This window comes from Lontra canadensis, unplaced genomic scaffold, assembly GCF_010015895.1.
Source record: "Lontra canadensis isolate GAN:19392208 unplaced genomic scaffold, GSC_riverotter_1.0 scaffold1, whole genome shotgun sequence".
Lineage (NCBI taxonomy): Eukaryota > Metazoa > Chordata > Mammalia > Carnivora > Mustelidae > Lontra > Lontra canadensis.
Genome location: NW_022630995.1, coordinates 105,704,853 through 105,725,045, shown reverse-complemented (window position 1 = coordinate 105,725,045; position 20,193 = coordinate 105,704,853). Strand labels below are relative to the sequence as shown.

The 20,193-nt window shown below is 42.8% G+C and overlaps 1 pseudogene; it reads left to right on the top strand.

Annotated features, from left to right (window-relative positions):
- Positions 1 to 1,008: 1,008 nt before the first annotated feature.
- LOC116867794 lies at positions 1,009 to 7,765 on the top strand (annotated as a pseudogene).
- The last annotated feature ends 12,428 nt before the right edge of the window (positions 7,766 to 20,193 follow it).

Here is a 20,193-nt window from a genome sequence, read left to right as displayed (position 1 = left end):
TGGAATTTTCTTTATCCAGACCTTGAATTTTCCTGATGCATCCAAAGAATACATCTCCCCTAGCTTCTGAGGATGAGCTGGGGCCACCTGAGTGTGTCTGTCCCTGGTCACAGTCCCATTATGACCTCTCTTGGGCCAGGCTCACCCTCATCACCCTGTGGCATCTGATTCTAAGGATCTGGCTCTGTCTTTTGTTTATCATTCTGCTCCTGATTTCTAACTTTATGTTAGGTCTTTGGCACCTGACTTTGAACCTTCTCTTCAGGGCCATGTCTTAGACTTGCCCCACAGGTCTGGGAAAGGGTAGTACTGTGCTTACATGTGAAGGCTCAGGAATCAAGCTGTTGGGATTTGTTTCCCAGCTTTGCCACTCAGCACCGTGTGACCTTGGGCAAGTCCAATGAACTCTCTAAAGCCCCAGTTTTCTTATCTGTAAAATGGAAATTATTAATGGGAATAGTGAGAGTATCGTTTGGTAATCCATGTGGAGTCCTTAGAGGGCCTTACAGATTGAAAGTCTTTGCTCGTTTGTTCATTTCATTGAGAGCCTCTTATGTGCCAGGTGCTGCTTTACTTCTGGGACTACAGCGGTGAACGAAGCGGACATAAATCTCTACCTTCTTGGCCTTAAGTCGTATTATGAGTCTCTGTAATAGCAGAAAACAAGTTAAATAAGGATATATCTATATTTCATTAAATAATGATAAATGATAAAAAGAAAAATAAAGCAAGAAAAAAGGGAAGGTGTTGGGGGGTTGGTTTGTGACTTTAATTAGGGCATTTAAGGAGGCCTCAGTAAGAAGATATTTGAGTAAAGACTGAATGAGGCAGAGAAACCAGCCAGGCAGTTTTCTCAGGACCAAGTGTACCAGGCTGAAGGAACAACCTGTGCAAAGGCCCTGAGGCAGGAGATCTGGTGGGTTAGTGAAAAAGTAAGGAGACCAACGTAGCTAGAGTAACAGAATTTGCCAAAGGATCGCATATAGCATGAGAGATGTGTCAAGAAAGATGCCGTGTTCTTTGCCTAAGCAACAGTCAGGATGTAAGCTTCACTTACTGAGATGGGAATAATGGAGGGAGGAGCAGGTGTGGGAAGAAGGTAGGTCGATGGAGGGGGGGTGGTTGATGTGGGTAAGGTCAGGGCCTCAGTTTTGGACAGTTGCCTTTGCGATGCCAATTAAACCACCCACAGTGAGATGTTGGGGAGACCTTTGCAGTTCAGGAGAAAGGTCTAAGCTGAGATGGAAATCAACAGCCTGTCACTGGTATTGAAAGTCATGAGACTGAATGAGATGGTCAGAGAAGTGAGTTTAGTTAGAAAAGAGAAGAGATGAAGGTTTAGATGCCAGGGAGATAAGTAAGCATTCTGAAAATGGTAGCTGCGGGCATTATGATCATCATGGCCCCCCATTTGTCCTTATCTGAGGAGCACTTGCACTCCAGCTGTCCGGGTCTCCACTATGGGGCCATTTGGAAAAGTCCCACTGTGTGCCATGTCCTTCAGTTTCTCTCCGGGATGACACTGCAGTTGTAAACACTGCTTCTGGCTCTGGCCATCCACCTGGGACACAGTCCTTTTCCTGACAATGCCTCCCATCCTAGCTAAAATCAAGGTACCCTGATGATTTTAGTGCCTGCCTGTCTACTGGGGAGAGTCCCCGCCATTCCCCTGGCTATCTTGAGTTGATCGTCCCTCGCCCCCCCACCCCACTCTGGGAAGTGAGCAGTCCACCATCTCACCATCAGGGGTTCCATTCTCTGTCTGACAGCTCTGCCCTCTCTCTGCACAGGGGACAAGTCCCAGGGAGCTAGCCCTCCTCTTCTCTTTGACCAATGAGATTCTTTTTCTCCCTCACATTGAACTTCATATTAATTTTCCCTAAGGATTTGGATACTCTGCTTTGAAATCACTTGTTATATGTTTTTATTTTTAACTTTTTAAAAGGAACTTTTTTTAAATCAAATTATAATTAACATACAACATTATATTAGCTTCAGGTGCGTGACACAATGATTCAACAATTCTATACATCACTCAGTGCTCATTGTGGTGAGTGTGCTCTTAATCTCTTACTCATTTCACCTATTCTCCTACCCACTTTCATTTTCATTTTTAACTTTGAATTGCAACAACTATCACATTTTGTACAAATTAAATCCTATTAATAAAATGGATACTTTGTATCCACCCAACTTAAGAAAAAGAACATTCTAGTGCCTCCGAAGTCCCCTGTGCTCCTCCTTCCTGCTGTCCTTTCTTTTCCCCACTGGAGGAATATTGTGCAAGATATTCTCTTGCTCATCTTTATAGTGATGCAGGCTGAGGGGTGTTTTATAGAAACGACATCTTCTACCTTTCCCTGAAGATCTGGAAGGGGCTGTGAGAGAAATAGAGGAAAAGCCACTAGCCAGCCTCCTGAAGCACTGTGTGGATGGCCCAGCCAGCGGTCTCCAGGAGAAGCTCAGAATCCAATCAACTGAGCAGGGCTGCAAAGAGGCAGCTGTAGGAGATAGTCAAAGTGACTGCCTCTGCATGGGGGCCTGTGAGTCCACTGACAGCTGCCTGTGGTCAGTCAAAGTAAAGTGCCCCACAGTGGACAGAAGGGATGGCAGTCGTGGAGAGGAAGTGTAAGCAGGAACCCAGACCCTCACTGTCTGTCCATCTGAGTGCATGTACCCTGCAAGAAAACGGGGTGTTGCTTTACTTCTGCCTCCAGTATCTTGTTTAAGCTCCTATTTTGGTCCATTTAACCTCAAACTCTGCAGGGAACTCTGGGATTTGTAGTTCCTAGCTTAGCCAAGATGGCCATAGAGTACACCAGCACAGCTGCTTATGAGTGAATCCTAAAACAATGTACTGTTGAGTTTTGGCTGGACCTTAAAGATTTATTTATTTATTTATTTATTTTTGCAAAAGAGAGAGAGAGAGAGAGAGAGACAATGAGCAGGATTAGGGGAGAGGGAGAAGCAGACTCCCCACCGAGCAGGGAGCTTGATGCAGGGCTGGATCCCAGGACCCTGGGATCATGACCTGAACTGAGGCAGACACTCAACTGACTGAGCCACCCTGGCGCTCTTGGCTGCACTTCATTATAATAGGAATTATGCAGCTTATTTTTTTCTATGACTTACTTTTATCATTTTGTTGGTGTTGTTAACCTCGGTTTTTGAAATTCCATCCTGCTGATCCGTTCACTTGTAACTACAATATATAGAATTCCAAAGTATGAAGATGTAGGTTATTTATTCATTTCAGTATAATTAGATATTTGGTGGTTTTTTTTTTTCAGATTTTGCTTTTGTGAACAAAGTTTCCATGAATATTGTATATATCTCCTCATATGTGTAAAAGTTTTTCTAGTATATATACACAGCAGAGAAATTGTGGAGTATAGAATATGTTGTGTGCAATTTTTTAAATAATTTTTAATTTTTTTGTTAACATATAATGTATTATTAGCCCCAGGGTACAGGTCTGTGAATCGCCAGGTTTACACACGTCACAGCACTCACCACACATACCTTCCCCAATGTCTATAACCCAACCAACCTCACCCCACCCTCCTCCCCCTGGCAACCCTCAGTTTGTTTTGTGGGATTAAGAGTCTCTTATGGTTTGTCTCCTTCCTGATCCCATCTTGTTTCATTTATTCCTTTCCTACCCTCCGAACACCCCACTTTGCCTCTCAACTTCCTCATATCAGGGAGATCACATGATAATTGTCTTTCTCTGATTGACTTATTTCGTTCAGCATAATACCTTCTAGTTCCATCCACATCATTGCAAATGGCAAGATTTCATTTCTTTTGATGGCTACATAGTATTCCATTGTATATATATATACCACATCTTCTTTATCCATTCATCTGTTGATGGACATCTAGGTTCTTTCCATAGTTTGGCTATTGTAGACATTGCTGCTATAAACATTCAGGTGCATGTGCCCCTTCGGACCACTATGTTTGTATCTTTAGGGTAAATACCCAGTAGTGCAATTGCTGGGTCAGAGGGTAGTTCTATTTTCAACTTTTTGAAGAACCTCCATGCTGTTTTCCAGAGTGGCTGCACCAGCTTGCATTCCCACCAACAGTGTAGGAGGGTTCCCCTTTCTCCGCATCCTCGCCAGCATCTGTCATTACCTGACTTGTTAATTTTAGCCATTCCGACTGGTGTGAGGTGATATCTCATTGTGGTTTTGATTTGTATTTCCCTGATGCCGAGTGATTTGGAGCACTTTTTCATGTGTCTGTTGGCCATCTGGATGTCTTCTTTGCAGAAATGTCTGTTCATGTCTTCTGCCCATTTCTTGATTGGATTATTTGTTCTTTGGGTGTTGAGTTTGCTAAGTTCTTTATAGATTTTGGACACTAGCCCTTTATCTGATATGTCATTTGCAAATATCTTCTCCCATTCTGTCAGTTGTCTTTTGGTTTTGTTAACTGTTTGCTTTGCTGTGCAAAAGCTTTTGATCTTGATGAAGTCCCAATAGCTTATTTTTGCCCTTGCTTCCCTTGTCTTTGGCGATGTTCCTAGGAAGACGTTGTTGCAACTGAGGTCGAAGAGGTTGCTGCCTGTGTTCTCCTCAAGGATTTTGATGGATTCCTTTCTCACATTGAGGTCCTTCATCCATTTTGAGTCTATTTTCGTGTGTGGCATAGGGAAATGGCCAGTTTCATTTTTCTGCATGTGACTGTCCAATTTTCCCTATACCATTTGTTGAAGAGATTGTCTTTTTTCCATTGGACATTCTTTCCTGTTTTGTTGAAGATTAGTTGACCATGGAGTTGAGGGTCTATTTCTGGGCTCTCTATTCTGTTCCATTGATCTATGTGTCTGTTTTTGTGCCAGTACTGTACTGTCTTGATGATGACAGCTTTGTAATAGAGCTTGAAGTCCGGAATTATGATGCCACCAGGTTTGGTTTTCTTTTTTAACATTCCTCTGGATATTTGGGGTCTTTTCTGGTTCCATATAAATTTTAGGATTTTTCCATTTCTTTGAAAAAAATGGATGGTACTTTGATAGGAATTGCATTAAATGTGTAGATTGCTTTAGGTAGCATAGATATTTTCACATTATTTGTTCTTCCAATCCATAAGCGTGGAATATTTTTCCATTTCTTTGTGTCTTCCTCAATTTCTTTTATGATTACTTTATAGTGTTCTGAGTACAGATTCTTTGCCTCTTTGGTTAGGTTTATTCTTAGGTATTTTATGGTTTTGGGTGCAATTGCAAATGGGATTGACTCCTTAATTTCTCTTTCTTCTGTCTTGTTGTTGGTGTATAGAAATGCAACTGATTTCTGTGCATTGATTTTATATCCTGACACTTTATTGAATTCCTATACAAGCTCTAGCAGATTTGAGGTGGAGTCTTTTGGGTTTTCCACATAAAGAATCATCTCATCTGCAAAGAGTGATAGTTTGACTTCTTCTTTGCTGATTTGGATGCCTTTAATTTCTTTTTGTTGTCTGATTGTGTGCAATTTTATTATGTACTGTCAAACTGTTTTCCTTAAGGATTCTGCTCGCACTGGCAATGCATGAGTGTTTCTGTTGCTAAATATGTTCATTATAAAGACACTTAACATTGTCAGATACTTTAAAATTTGCAAAAGTAGGGAGGTGCAACATGCAATCTGATTTTGATTCCAATTTCTTCTGTCTTAATTATGCATGAAACTGGACATCTTTTACATGTTCTTATTTTAATTAATTAATTTGACAGAAAGAGAGTGATAGAGAGAGAGCTCAAGCAGGGGTCACAGCAGAGGGAGAGGGAGAAAGAAGCAGGCTCTCCAGTGAGCAAGGAGCCTGATGCAGGACTAGATCCCAGGATCCAAGGATCATGCTCTGAGCAGAAGCCAGATGGTTAACAGTTGAGCCACCTGGGTGCTCCTACATTTATTTATTTATTTATTACCATAGCATTTCCCCTTTTCTAAAATGACTGGTCTGTCTTTTGTCCCCCCCCCCCCCTTTAGAAGGCTTCTTCATCAATTCTAGATAACAGTCTTTACTGATTGCTTATATTGCAAATATTCTCTCTCAGTTTGTAGCTTGTGACCAGTTTGAATCATTTCTAGCTTGCTGCACTATTCTATTCCTTTATTGACCGAACTCTGTTCCATTTCCACACTGGCTTGTCTCGTCATATGCCTCTTATAGTGTCTTCTGATGAACAGAAGGTCCATGTTTTAGTATGGTAAAATGTGGCTTTCCTGTCCTCCTGCTTTGGTGATTTTGAGTCTTGCCTAAGAGATCCTTCTTTTCTTCCATATTGTAAAGATATTTGGTATCGCTTTCTAAAGTTTTTCACGTTTTGTTTTCCACAATGTCTTTAGTTTTCCACAGATATGTAATACATGCTCCTTTATATCTGAGCTTTCGTGTATGCATGAGTTTGTTTCTGGTCTCCAGTCTGCTCCTTTGGTCTTGACATCTGCAAGGACAAGTGTCCCCATCTCGCTCTCCTTTAGCATTGTCTTGGCTCTCCTTATTGAGAAAAGTCATTTGCTTTCCTGCATAGATTTTAGGATCAATTTGTGAAGTTCTCCAAGAATATTCTGTAGTGATTCTGATTAAATTTAGGGGACAATTGAAATCTTTATAGACTGCTCCATAGCTGCCTTTCTTCCCTCTATTTTCAACATGACAGATGCCACTTTTTTCCCTTGCCTAGGACTTGCTGGTGGGAGGAGAGGCCATGGGTATCTCCAAGACCGTGGTTGCACCCATCCAGTGGGTCAAGCTGCTGCTGCAGGTGCAGAATGCCAGCAAGCAAGTCACTGCTGATAAGCAATACAAGGGCTGTATAGATGTCATGCTTCCCATCCTCAGGGAGGAGGGAGTCCTGTCCTTCCGGCATGGTAACCCAGCCAATGGCATCAGATGCTTTCCCACCTAGGTTCTCAACTTTGCCTTCAAAGATAAATACAGGGATTCCTGGGTGGCTCAGTCATTAAGTGTCTGCCTTCGGCTCAGGTCATGATCCCAGGGTCCTGGGATCGAGCCCCGCATTGGGCTCCCTGCTCTGTGGGAAGCCTGCTTTCCCTCACCCACTCCCACTACTTGTGTTCCCTTTCTCACTGCGTCTCTCTCTGCCAAATAAATAAACAAAATCTTAAAAAAAAAAAGATAGAAAGATAAATACAAGAAGATTCTCCTGGGTGGTGTGGACAAGAGAACCCAGTTTTTACGCTACTTTGCAGGGAATCTGGATTCAGGTGGTGCCATGGGGACCACATCCTTGGGTTTTGTGTATCCTCCTGATTTTGCCTGTACCTGTCTAGTAGCTGATGCTGGCAAAGCTGGAGCTAAAAGGGAATTCAGAGGCCTCAGTGACTGCCTGGTTAAGATCTACAAGCCTGGTGAGATGAAGGGTCTGTACCAAGGCTTTAACGTGTCTGTGCAAGGTATTCTTATCTACAGAGCTGCCTACTTCTGTATCTATGGCACAGCAAAGGGAATGCTTCTGATCCCAAGAATACTCACATCTTTCTCAGCTGGATGATTGTGCAATCCTTCCAGCAGTTGCTGGGTTGACTTCCTGGCCATTGGACACTGTTGGCTACCAGGTGATGGTGCAGTCAGGGTGCAAAGGAACTGACATGACACATACAGGCACGCTTAACTGCTGGAGGAAGGTTGCTCGTGATGAAGAGGAACCAAAGCTTTTTTCAAGGGTGCATGGTCCAATGTTCTCAGAGGCATGAGTGGTGGTTTTGTGCTTGTTTTGTAGGATGAAATCAAGAAGTTCACATAACTTATTGCCTAGATTCTCCCCTTATGAATAGACCTGTGGTATCATATATCATATCTTGAGCATTCTTTTATTTTAAGATTTATTTATTTATTTGATAGAGAGAGAGTGTGCATGCAAGCGGGGGAAAGAGCGGAGGGAGAGAAAGAATCTTAAGCAGACTCCACACTGAACAGGGAGCCCAACTTGGCGCTCAATCGCACAACCCTGAGATCATGACCTGAGCTGAAATCATGGGTCAGACGCTTAACTGACTGAGCCACCCAGGCGCCTCTCTCTTGAGCATTCTTTCCCCCCCCCGCCAAAGATTTTATTTATTTATTTAACAGAAAGAAACCACAAGTAGGCAGAGAGGCAGGCAGAGAGAGAGAGAGAGAGAGAGAGGAGGAAGCAGGCTCCCTGGCTGAGCAGAGAGCCCATTGCGGGGCTTGATCCCAGGACCCCAAGACCATGACTGAGCTGAAGGTAGAGGCTTAACCCACTGAGCCATGCAGGCGCCCTTCTTTCGAGCATTCTTGTTAGACTGTTGGTTGTTTATCAGTGACAACTGTTATTGGTTGAAAATGGGAAGCAGTAATATTCATCTGACCAGTTTTCTCCTAAAATCATTTCCATGGTGATGAGACTCAATTATATTTTTTATTTCAGTCACTCCTGATAAATAAATTTGAAGAAATAAAAAAATATCTCAAGAAACCCCAAACTTTACAGACTGCTTGCTAATTTGTTCCCACTGAATCTGTTCTTCCTGCTCCTGAGCTTATGGCTGCCATTTGAAGACTCTCTCACCCTTCTTGGCAGCTAGTTTTGGCCATGTGTGGTAGAGTACTTGCAAATTGATTGCCATTATATCCTTCCCTGTCTCCACATGCGGCTTTGCTGTTCTCCTTTCAGTAAACAGAATATTTCTCTTCCCTTGGAATATGAGCTGACATTATGGCTTGCTTTGCCTAACAGGATGCGGTGGGTATGATACTGGGTCAGTTCTGAGCCTAGGTCTCAATAAGACTTCTGTGCCATCGCTTGCTCATGGACATTTGCCACTGTCTGTGAACAAGCCTGGGCTATCCCGCTGGATGGCGAGAGACACTGAGTTAGTCACCTCATATACAGGCTTTGCTGTGTACTAATGGTTTGATCTTAAGCAACATGCCCCAGGCTCCTCATCTCTAAAATGAGGATCATAATAATACCTAGAAAATAGTGTTGTTGTAAGGATTAAGTAAGTTAACATATGTAAAGCACCTAGAGGAGGGCCTCGCACCTCACGGTCTCTCTGAGGGTCTGTTATTACTATTATAATGGAAAAAATTGCACATCTTGGGCTTATATGGAGAAAAACAAAACCATTTGCCTAGAATATAGACTACGTGATGGGTTGGGAAGAAAGCGCTGGGAAGGTAGGAAGGAGCAAGGCTGTGGTCGCCTTGAATGCCTGCCTCTTATACAAGGATTTTTATTCTACAGATATTAGGGAACCATTGCAAGTGTTGAGCATTTAAGAAACATCGTCAGAGTATGCAAATATTCAGATAAGTTCTCACATTAAATAGTCTCCTATAATTTTATCAGTCTCTCTAACTGGAGACTTCTTGGAGATACATTTGATGGCAAGGAATCCTGAAGAGTTCATTTATTTTGGGATGGGGGTAGTTGGATGGGTCTGCTGATATTCATATGGTTGAATAGCTATTGCTTTTGCAATGAAAGCGAAAGAATCTGGTGCAGTTTATGTTTGAGAACTGGGCAACTTACAGCGGGCCATGAAGCAGTGTTGGAGACATATGTCCTTGGTCATTGCCAGAACTGTGACAAATAGTCAATATGTTTACATATATCTTCAACAGATATTGATTTTACCTGCATTTTATGCAAGAAATGAAATAAGCAAAGGGAAGACATGATCCTCACTGTTCTGAAGCGTATAGTCCATTGAGCAATAAAGACACATAGCTCCTGTGTGTTAATAGCATGATGAATCCTACACAATAAGAACATCCATTGGATGTTTGGATTTAGAAAGACGTGAAAGTTGAGATCTGGTGGATGATTCAGAATTTGCCAGGGAGGAGGAGGTGGTGGGTTTCAGACAGAGGCAACAGAATGCATAGAGGCCTGAAAGCAAGGAAAAACACGGAGAAGATTTTATAAATCTGTATATACAGGTGGGGATATCATTTGTCGATATTAGTATTCTTATATTATATAAATATATTATATAAATATATTAACATATAATATATGTGTGGCTCCTGAATTTACATTAGGGACAGTGTCACAAAACCAGGTGAGCTGCATGAAACCCACAGGCTGTGGGTTGTTTATCAATGTATTAGTCTTACCTAAACTACCTTTGGTAGTGGAAACACACCAAAGAAATAGATCTCTAGGAGCCTAAAGAGGTAGTGTGGGGGTACAGGGGGGCAGTCCCCAAAGGTGCCACTTTGGCATAGTTATTATTTTGAATTAAAGTTACTTAAGAAACAGCCAGTGCAAGAATGCTTGGACTACTCCTGGCTTTCTCCGGAAATTGGGAAATAAATCTCCCGTGGCAAACATCCCCTCCCTGCCCAGCAAAGTGGAGGGACATCCATTTTGTCAGAGATGGAGAATTCAGGGCTAAAGAAGCCTATCTGAACAAATCCCATTACTTTTACTAATTTGCTACTCCAGCTTCCCGCCCAAATTCTGTTTGGAACCCCTTACTCATTGAAGCTCTCAAACACGAATTTTCTTTGTTCTGTCAGTTCCTCATAGATTTATGTTTCCTTGTCTAAAAAGTATAAAAATATCTGCCTTGGTCATTTCTTTAGGTCTCAACTTTATTATTTGTCTTCTGTGTGCATGTAATTAAAGTCTTTATGACTTTGAAACCTAAGTGAGAAACAAGGATATCCATGGAAACATATCCAGGATTTAGATGCAGAAGGAAAAGGGGTCAAGCTAGAGTCTTAGGAGTTGTGTCAACCAATTCACGGGTAGGGGGTTTTGTGTACTATTTATATGTACGTATACTGCCAGACACGGTGAATTTCAAATATAAGGTGCTCAAGGGTGTTTGGTTTTATAATATTAGATTAACCAAGTGTTCTCTAATGCTTTATGCTAGTGGCTCTACTTGGCATACAGTAAGTCCTTAATAAATATAGCTGCTATTATCATTTTATCATTGTTAAGAACAACATGTGATTCAGGGCGCCTGGGTGGCTCAGTCGGTTAAACGATGGACTCTTGATTTTGGCTCAGGTCATGATCTCAGGGTCTTGAGATCAAGCCCCATATCAGGCTCCATGCTGGTCATGGAGCCTGCTTAAAATTCTCTTTCCCTCTGCCCCTTCACCCTGCTCACCCTACTTTCTCTCATGCTCACATACTCTCTCTCAAAAAAAAAAAATTAAAATAATAATAAAAAAAAGAACAACATATGATTCAAAGTAATATAACAATAGAATCATGCAGAAGGCCGCAGTTGGAAAACACTGCAAGTGTAGTTGGCTCTTGATTCTTTTTTCTCTCTCCCATAGTTATTTTATTATTCATGGCTGTTTCTACACAAAGAGGATGCAGAAGATGTGATTCAGCTCCAGTGAAAGATTAGTGTTGGGAGTTGTATAATTCTGATCCCCTGAACAAGCCCCAGTTCCATCACCTCTCTAAAACAGGGAGTGCTGGTGAATTACACATCAGGGTATTTTCCAATAAAGCTGCTGATAGGGGACTGCTTGAGTTACAGCACCGAAACTGTTGCCTACATTACTAAAATTAGTCAGATTGGCTCAAACATTAAAGCAAGGCTGCTACTCTGGTTAGAGTGTATTTAAGAAATATATTCTAGGATGGATCGATACAAAAATGTAAGTATAGCTACACATAAATTTGGGAAGAAAAAATACCCAGATTCTAGATCTATTGGGAAGACCTAAAAACAGAAATAAAACAAACCCTCCTCTCCTACTTTTCCATCCCTAAGTTCATCAATACAAGAACTGCTCCCCCCCCAAACTTCACACTTTCCACATTATGAAGAAGGAAAAAAATTATATTTTATTTTATTATTTGGCAGATGAAATGGAAAGAGAAGTTTATAGTGAGTCATATATGTTGTATTTATCATAAGTAGATTTTTTTCAGGGAAATTTGTACCATGTTTATGAAGCACAGAATTTAAATAGTATAACATATTTATTGGGCATCCTGTAAATACAGATACTAAGCAAGAAGTACAGGGGATACTAGGGACACAGCTGGGAACCACAGACCAGCTGGCTTGCTGTTTAAAGGAGGAGATAATCAGGAATCAAATAACCACACAAGGAAATGTCAGAATGTAAGTGTGGTAAATGCTACAGATGAGAAACATATGCTCTACCGAGATCAGGTAGTGATACCTTTGACCCTGTTTGGGATAGGGAATGTTGACTGAGTTCTGGAGGATAAATAGGAATTAATTAGATACAGAGGGTGGGCTGTGGGGCTGGAAGACAGTGACCCAGAGAAGAAGAGCACATGCAAGGACTTTCTGTTGAGAGGCTCTGGGAGCGGGACCGTACAGCAGAGTTCAGGGTGTGGGAGTAAGCACTGAGCACAGAGCAAGGGGGGGGGGACTATACAGATAGGTAGAAGTCAGTAATAAAACCCTAAATTTAAGCTTGCCATGACTACTTTGAACAAAGGACTACATTTCTCAACTCTTTTGCGGCTAACTTTTGTCCAGTGAAATTTAAGCAGATATACTGATGGTAACTTCCAGGAAGTGTCTTTAAAATGGAAAGACATGTCCTTTCCCAACTTTTGTCCGTCCTTTCTGTTGGTAAAAATTTGGAGAGAGCATCATTTTGAAACATGAAGTAACCTTGGGATAGAAGTCCCCTGGTTGGCAGAGCAACAAGGTGGAAGGGACCCAAGTCCCTCACAGTGTCAAGAGTCATACTGGACTTGACCTGACCACCTACACTTCTTGCAGAGAGAAATAAAACTGTCCTCTCTTGTTTAAGCCACTGAAACACAGTGTTTTTCTGTGATTCACAGAGGACCTAATTCTAATAGGTAAACCTGGGGTCTAAGAAGTTTGGAATTGGCCTGGTCAAATCCATAGACTTTTTCGACTTTAGCGTACCCTACTGGGGCTTAGTTCTTTGTGTATGCCTACAGAAGGGAGGAGACTGCTGCTACCCTCAAGTTCTGTTTGGTCCTTGGCTTCATTTAGCTGCTGTGAAGCATTCCCTGAATCTTACCAGGGTGGGATCCTGAGAAAATATTTAGGCAAAATGTGAAAACCGAACTATCATATGATGAAGTTATATCCCACATATGGGATATGAAAATATCCCACATAATCCAAGGATGCCCTTTAGTTAAGTAAAGTACTTAAGTGAAGCCTCCTCTCCTGAGGAGAAAGCAGAGATTCTGGAGGAGTGGATGTCAATCAAAGAGAAGAAGAGAGTGGATGTCAATCAAACCAGGAGGAAAGAGGAAAGTTCCATGCCCTTCCCTCAGTCTATGCAGATCCTGGTGAACTATTAGCTGTATTTGGAATGGCAGAGAGCCCTGGATAAAACACATACTACATAACATAATTTCATGTTTCTTAGGCTGCGCCAACCCGAGGCAGTGGTTTTCACATTTTCTCTAAGCTGTGGAATACTTTCTTCAGGAAAAGCTTACTTGGAAGCCGTATGTACATAAAGTTGGCGGGCCTGCTGCTTTTCTGATTGGCAGAGACATCGAGGATACAGAGGCTTGTCTGAATCCCCTCCAGATCTCCCCCCAGTTGTGGCTCTCAGAGGGGCTGGAGCAGGACACCTTAGGGCTCCAAGGAACACAGTTTAAAAAACCATCTGGGGCTCTTAAAGGGAACACTGTAATAGTTACCAAATAATTTTTTTTTTTCCTGGCTCTATCCTGACTTTCTTTGGAAAAAGTCTAGCTCTGCTTCCATTCCTCCCAATTTTTTTCTGAGCATTTCTGAATGGTATTGGTTAAAATGTTACCTTCTAGAAGAGGCCTTTCTGGATTACCTTGTCTGGGGTAGCATTCCTCAATCACTCTTTACCCAATCCCCAGATTTAAAATATTTATCTATGGGATTTTTCATTCTCAGACAGCTTCTTATTTGTTTGTTCACCAGTGTGGTTATCTTTCCTCCTTGTAAGAAAAGCTCTATGAGAGTCTTTGTTTTTTTATTGCTCCAGGCATGGTGTTTGGCCTAGTGAATGTGCTTGGTAAACATTTTTTTTTTTTTTGCAAATGTATTACTTTCTTGGAATTGTCTTTAAAAAATTACCATACGCTAGGGATGCCTGGGTAACTCCGTAGGTTGAGCATGGAAGGTCATGTTGCTCCAAAGAGTTTGTGAAGAGAGGTCTTTCTTGGCCTCTTCTAGCTTCTGGTGGCTCCAGGCACTCCTTGGCTTGTGGCTAAGTAACTCCAGTCTCTGCCTCAGTGTTCACAGGGCCTTCTCCCCTACCTCCCTGTGTCTTTCCTCTGTGGACATTTGTCACTGGATTTAGGGTCCTCCCAGATAATCCAGGATGGTCTCATGTCAAGTTCCTTAACTTCATTACAACGGAAAAGTCTTTCTTTCAAATAAGGTCCATGTCCCCGGGTTGAGGGGGGTAGAATATGGACATCTGTTTTGGGGAGCCACCATTCCATCTGCCACAGCAAGCTCGCTTGAAGGAACAAATGAACAAAGTAAGTGGTTCCTTAGCTCCCTATGTTGACTGCCATTTTCCTCTTCTGCCCATGTCTGGGGTCATGTTTCCCATCACCTCTGATGGCCTAAAGGGATAGCTCTACCTCTAGTGGCCACTAGGGAAGGGCAGTCAGCAGGGATAGCCAGAGACACGAAGGTGACAACTTTCTGAAGATGGGGTCCTTCATGGCTAAGCCCTGGATGCTGTCTCTGGGCACTACTGAAACAGTGCTTCTTCTCAGAGAAGATGCCATGCCTGGGGACTTGATATCTTGGAACTGGTAAAGGAGGGGTGAGCCTTGGGTTCATCATTGCAAAGAGCAAGGGAAGGCTTGGAGGGCTGAGCAGGAGATTAATCTGAGTGATAAAAACTATTCTGTGTTCCAAATCACCCCCACCAGTCCTCCTTCAAACGAACTTGTATCCCCCAGTCTTTCCTCCAAAGGAAAAGTTCCTACCCCGGTGTGTCTTGGTACTTTGTGTAAATAAATTCCTGTTGGGTCCATCTCTGCTCTCCAGACCCCTGGCACTGAGGCTGAAACCTTTTATTATTTATTCTTAGTCTTATGCAACTTTATTGTTTATTTTCACCAGGGTTAGAGGGATAAAGACTCAGGAAGCAGGAATATAGGAGCTGTAGAAGTCTGTTTACAAGCAGGACACTCTTGACTTCGTGTTCTCTCCCTTCTTCTGTGTCTGCCGGCATGATCTAAGGAGAGCCCCTGCTTGCAGTCCTGGTGATGGCTCTCCTCCTGAAAAGCAGGGCTCAGTGAGGATGCTCTAGTCCTTTCTCCGGTCCTTAATCAGCTTGCTCTGCCTACTACTTTCCTGTCGAGGATTGCGAGGCACCTTTCAGATCTCTCTCCCAACCAGAGTCTTCTTTATGATGTCCATGTCACATAGGACTCCACTGTCTAAACTAAACCTGAGGCCTGTTTCGGTTTTTAAGTGCTTGCTTTCTTATCCCACTAACTTCTGAGAAAAAACCCTGGTTACTGGGGAAGGAAAACAAACAGAATTGAACCCCAGGTATTTATTTGCTCTGAGGCCCAGAGCTCTTTTTGTCTTCCTGGACTCTTCCCGGAGAAAGCTATGACGCCCGATGACCACTGGGGGGCCCCAGCATGCTTTTCCAATGCTCCAGGGGCGCCCCGCTCCCCGCCCCTCGCGTTCCTTCCCGCGGCTGCCTGCGGGGGAGGGGGAGGGGGAGGGGCAACAGAAGCCTCGGGAAGCTGTGACGTCAGCGAGCCCGAGCCATGCTGCGGCTGTTGCCTATAGGTAGAGCTAAGCTTCGGAAGAGTGGGGCCTCGTGCTCTCCCTGCAAGCCCAATTTTCAGCTTAAATCATCGCCCTAATGTGATTTTAATGTCCTTGGGGGCCCCGGTGGGGCGAGTGGGTGGTAGGGGAACAGTATTTAATTTCCTTTGGAGTTTGGAATGTACCCGATGCTTCTCGATTAGTCAACTAAGAGAATCTATAATCCTTGTAGTAGCCAGCAACTTTGGGAGACCTTTTCATTTTTGGGTGAGCCTCATGGAGAAGTTAAATTTTTGCTAGGGGAGAAGAAAAAAAGAAGTGAGCATTTATTAGACGGCGGAAGGACCATGCTTTTTACCTTCAGGATATTACTTAATCTTCAAAGGAACCTCCCGAGGTGGGGGTTATTGTACTTTTTTTTTTTTTTTTTTTAGTTTTTACTTATTATTTGATAGAGACACAGGGAGAGAGGGAACACAAGTAGGGGGAGTGGGAGAGGGAGAAGCAAGCTTCCCTCTGAGCAGGGTGCCTGATGCGGGGCTGATGCCAGGATCCTGGGATAGGAACGTGAGCCTAAGGCAGAGGTTTAGGCCACCCAGGCCTCTTGGGGGTTATTGTTCCTAAAGTGCGGATTAGGAAGGAGGCATTCAGGGAGATAAGCTAGCCTGCTAAGGAGCTGCCTCTGGGAGCCCGCCCTCCCTCCTAGTCAGGCTGAATACCCAGGGACGCTCTTTGGCCTACAGCCCTCAGCCTTGTGGTTTGACCCTGAGGGCTCTTGCAAAGGAGTGTATTCCAAGTACATCCCCCAATCTGTTTCACCTATAAAGGTGAAGCAGTCCTTCTGCAAATCATAAAATGAGAAGTCTACATGTAATCACCAAACGCATACGAAGCACATTTATTCACTAGGCCTTGTGTTGCTAGAGGTTCAGGCAAGGATCATAGGTCCTTCATTTGGGATAAGAAAATTGAACTACTGGGGTGCCTGGCTGGCTCGTCCTAGAGGATGGGACTGTGGATCCGGGGGTTGTGAGTTCAAGGCCCACACTGAGCCTAGAGTTTACAAAAAAAAAAAAAAAGGACTATTTTAGGGAAAATGGGTTATCTTGGCCTAGATTGGCTGTGTTTACATGAAGTCAACCAAGGGAAGAAGAGAACAGTTATCTGATGAATTGCTGCAGAACAGAAACCCGTGATTCTCTACTACAGAGAACCAAGAGAAGGGGAGCTTGACCAAGAAGAATGTAAGAGGCTTAAGAGTGGAGAAAACCACCAGTCAGTACTCTAGAAATTCAGCACCAGGGGAAAAAAATATAAGGTTCCATTTTAATCAACTCTGTTATAGGGCCCGGTGCGGCGGTGGGTCTCCTTCAGTGTTGACCCATAGTTAAATGATATTTTTTCAAAAGGTTGATGGGTCTGCAGTGTGCCTCCCTCACTACCCTCAGCTGAAGTCACATTTGTGTGGCCTTAATTTAATCTGCCCTCCAAATGAAAGCTTAAAATGAGAAACCAAACCTAAACACTTTACCCACCATCATTTCTCATTTTCCTCCCATGGTGTACACAGAGAAGCGTATTCCTTATCAGTAACCCAATAATTACATATTTACAGGAAATGTGCCTCATCTCCAAGAACTATTCCTGCCACATGATCTGGTTTGATCCTACGGAGATCCCAGTGGTCCTGAAGGTGAAATGACTCCGAAGTCCCTTAGAAGAGGCATCTTAAAAAGTCTACATCTCCTGGAATTTGAGAGAGCTACACTAGAGAAAAAGGGGCTAATGATCAAAATATGTATTAGGTAATTTTTAGTCACTTACACATGATTGGGAGCTTAACCATGGTCATCTTAGGAGAAGATGGTAATGATGAACCTTATTTGAGCTTATCTTGTGTGTGATCTCCTGATCAAAAGTCTTCACAATTAGCTCTCAGTTATGCCTATAAAATAGATAATCCAGTAGGACTCTTTGTAAAAACATTAATGCCTCTTTTGCAAGGAAAACAAAACAGAGAAAGGAAAAAAAAAAAGATCTGAAAAGATAATTCAAAGGCAGGGTTTAAATTCATCTGTGCTCATGGGTGGTGGTAAGAGGTGATGCCATTTGGGAAGTAAGATGCTTGGAAATTCAGCACCTTGAAAATAACAGTGTCAATCTTTTCTCCTCACTTTTGGACTTGTAAAAGGAGAATAGTAATAACAATATTTGCCATTTATTGAGCGCTTACCATATGGAAGGAAGTAACCTGACCCAAACTGTAAAATAACAATTTCTCTGAATTCTTAGGAGTCCGATGACACAATCCCCATGTGTAGGAGGAACACAGCCAGACAGGTGGAATACTTCTGCCTACCATCCCACAGCTAGTGAGTTCTGATGGTTCCTTGAGGTGTAGGGAGGATTTGGTGGCACAAGTCAGTGTCACTGTGCTGCTGTCTCTGGGATACGTGGTCATGTGTTAAACAGTGGTGACCTTGGCCTAGTGTTAACAAAAATAATAGCTACAGTTGGTTGAAAGTCACCGTGAACCAGTCTCTTCACCTATATCGTATCTTAATTTGCACCAAAATTTCTGCAAGAGAGGTTTTATCTTTTCCTTTTCACAGGAGACTGAAACTCCTATGGCTAGGAGGTGTTGGAACCAAGAGTCAAACCTAGCACTGTCTGGTCCCCAAGCCTGTGTTCTTTCCACCTCTTCGATCCCTGGCTGCTTGTGAGGATAATCCCACCTACCTGACCTGCTTGCGCAGGCCACACGCCCCCTGGCGGAAGTGTGGGAGACGCACATACAGTCGATGCCCTCGCGTGAGTCAGTGAGTGAGCTCAAGACAGCCACCTGTCTTCGCTTCTTACTTTCTTTGTCATCTCCGGATCCTTAGCCGGAGACCCAAATACGCATCCTCTATGTGTGACTGACTCTGTTTTTCTGTTTTGGTTATTACTAATAAAAATAGCCAACAAAACAAACAGTAAGACAACCCACAAAACATGAATGAACAACACATACCCACAGTCTCTCCTTTTTTTGTTCTGTTTTGTTTTCTTTCCTGTTTTAGGCACTTGGGGTGGTTAGCAAAATCTACCAGAATATATCTTACTTGTTTTTCGGATCTGTCAGAAAAATTGCTATGCTGTTTTGGATCTTGAGCCTTCTTTTTTAGCCCACACCCTTGTTTGGCATGAGGTAAGCCTAGGAATAAGAGAATAAACAGTTGCTTGTATAACATTTCCATAGAGAGTAAGTTATTATATGACACCTAAATGGAGAAACTCATTCTCTCTCTCTCTTTCTGAAGAACTCTCAGGAGCCAGGATTCTGATGCAAGAGGTCTCCTCTCTGCTCTGGAGCCCCGAGCACAGAACCATCTTCCCAGCCCAGTCAGGGGTAGCAAAGAGAGGGAAGAGTAAAAAAAAAAAAATTTCGAATGGGAGCACGGACAGATGAAGAAGCATTTTCAGAATGACATTGTTCAAGTGTACTGGGTTGAGAGTGGGCATGAAATTAGAGATGGAAGAAAATGGTAGTCCAGTTATTTTAATGCTATGAAAATCCAGGTGTATTGTGCACACAAGCTGAAGAGTAGGGTGCATGTGAGCAATACATTGAAGGAAGAACTGATCGGAGGAACAAAGGAAAAGCTAACACCACATTTAGAGAGTTTGATCTTCACTGATGGAGGAAAAGTGATTCTGTTGACAGAGATAGGGTAATGAAATGAAGAAGCTCATTTGGGGCAAATGAATGATGAATTTTTACTCACAGCCCAAGCTGACATCAGTTAGAAGTAACTATTGTTTAATTTTCCTTTTTGCAAATAGTTTTGGAGTCAGGCATTCCTCCTTTCAAAATTTCAGTTCGGAGGGTGTTTAGGTTGCTATATGCCCGTAATTTGATGGCCCCACAACCTGGTCTTATGCATGCTTCTTTCTCACTGAATAAAGACCCTTTCTTTTATTTTCCAGGTAATCTTCCTTTGTTGATGTTGACATGTGAAAGCTTTTACCCAGAAAAATATGTATGAGTGATGACAGTTTGAACAGGTGGAATTAGTCAAATTCTCTTTTTCAAAAAAAGATTTATTTATTTATTTATTTTTGGGGTGGGAGGGTCAGAGGGAGAGGGAGAAAGAATCTTAGGCAGACTCCATGCTGAGCGTGGAGTCCAGTGTGGGGCTCGATCTCATGACCCTGGGATGCTACCTGAGCTGAAACCAAGAGTAGGACACTTCACTGACTGTACTACCCAGGCACCCCTCGTCAAATTCTCTTAAGTTCAGATTCAAGTCTATAGATCACTTTTTATTACAAAAGATTTTATTTACTTGAGAGAGAGAGAGTGACAGACAGACACGGAGAGAGAGAGAACATGAGCAAGGGGGAGGGGCAGAGGGAGAGGCAGTCTCCCCACTGTGTGGAGAGATTTGATCCCAGGATTCTGGGATCATGATGCTTACTGACTGAGCCACCCAGGTGC